Source organism: Alligator sinensis, unplaced genomic scaffold, assembly GCF_000455745.1.
Source record: "Alligator sinensis unplaced genomic scaffold, ASM45574v1 scaffold1667_1, whole genome shotgun sequence".
Classification (NCBI taxonomy): domain Eukaryota; kingdom Metazoa; phylum Chordata; order Crocodylia; family Alligatoridae; genus Alligator; species Alligator sinensis.
The window spans coordinates 1068246-1070177 of NW_005842504.1; positions in this window are offsets into that span (position 1 = coordinate 1068246).

Sequence of the window (1932 nt, forward strand, 5' to 3'; positions counted from 1 at the left end):
AAACAGAGTCACTCCAGTTTACATCCATGGGCCAGATTCTGGCAGGTATAAACTGGAGTCACCCTGGCTCAGATCCATGGGCCAGATCTCAAATGGTGTAAGCTGGAGTCACTCTGGCTAGATCCTGGGTGGTGTAACCTGGAGTCACTCCAGTTTACACCCACAGACCAAGCATAAATTGGAATCACCCTGGCACAGAACCACAAGCCAGATCCCAGATGGCGTAAACTGGAGTCTCTCTGGTTTCCATGCAAGACCAGACCCTAGCAGGTATAAACTGGAGTCACCTTGGCTTAGATCCACAAGCCAGACAGATCCCAAGTGGAGTAAACTGGAGTCACTCTGGTTTACACCCATGGACTAGACCCCAGCAGGCGTAAACAGGACTCGCTCCACATCCACAGCAGCTCCCAGCCGGTGGGCACGGGCACGGGCCCCACGATCCGGAGTGAATCCGGAGCCCCCCCACCCTGGCGCCACGGCCTAGGCCCGGCAGCTGCCTCCCGCCGCGCTCCTGTAATTAATGTAATCGCCTCATTACTGCGTCTGGGTGAAACATCAATTAATCCGTCCGGGAGGCGACGCCACAAAGGGCTCCATTAGCTGCTAATAGGCACCTTGGCGCCGCGCCGGGGCCGGGCCCGGGCCCCCTCCCGCCCGGGGGCCGCGTCAGGACCCAGGAGTCCACGCGCTGCTGCCGCCCCCGGCTGGGGGCTTTGCTGTGCGGTGGGGGGGCCCGTCTCTAGTCTCCACCCATGGGCCACATGCTGGCAGGGGGAGCTGGACTCACTGCGGTTTACATCACTGAGCTGGGTCCCAGTGGGTGTAAACTGGAGTCACTCCAATTTCCATCAATGAGTTGGATCCCCCACAGGTGTAACCTGAAGTCACTCCAGTTGACATCAACAGGCTGGATCCCAGGGGGTGTAATTCGGAGTCCCTTTGGTTTACACCAGTCGGCCAGAAGCCACCCAGAGGGTGTAAACTGGAGTGACTCCAGTTTACGTCTGAGCCAGATCCTAATGGATATAACCTGGAGTCATTCTGGCTTACATCAGCATGCCAGATCGCAATGGGTGTAACCTGAAGTCACTCCGGTTTACATAAGTGAGCCAGAACCCAGCAGGTGTAAACTGGAGTCACTCTGGTTTACATCAATGGGCTAGACCTGAATGGGTGTAACCTGAAGTCACTCCAGTTTACATTAGCAGGCCAGATCCCCATGGGTGTAAACTGGACTCACTCCAGTTTCCATTGATACCAGCCCCTGCCCCGGCGCTGCCCCCCTGCAACGGCCTGGCCCCGGCTGCAGCGGGGGTCAGGGGTCAGAGGTCAGGGGGACGGCGTGCCCCTAGGGTCACAGGAAAGCATAAGCCCCCCCAGAGCCAAGGGGAAAGGGCTTCACTCCAGCCTTGGGGGCAGGGAGATACTGGGGGGCATTGCATTGGTGACCTGGGGGGGGCACAGTCTCCCACACCCCCCTGCCGTGACCCCCAGCACCAGGGGGGAGCCGGGCACCCAGCGCCCCGATCCCTGCCCCTGGCCCAACACCAGCTGGCGAAGCTGGACGCGGGGATAGCCAGATTGGGGGGTGTGAGGAAGCGCCTGGGCAGCAGCCCCCAGGGATCTGGGTTCAAGCCAGATCTACTGCAGATGGGCACGTACAGCACCTGGCGCGCCGGGGCTGGGGCCATATAGGGCCATGAGCGGGGTCCCTGCCCTGCCCAGACCCTCCCAGGGGGCCACAGGCCTCGCACGAGGGCCCATGACATGCGTGTGCTCGTGCTGCACGTGTGTCCAGTGTCGGGGGAGGGCTGGAAAGGACCCAAACCCACATGCGTCCTGAGCCCTGTACCGCGAGCAGCGTCGGGGGGGATTCTCCGCTGGCACAACGCCTCCGGCTCCCCCCCCCCCCCCTCGACACGGGGTCCT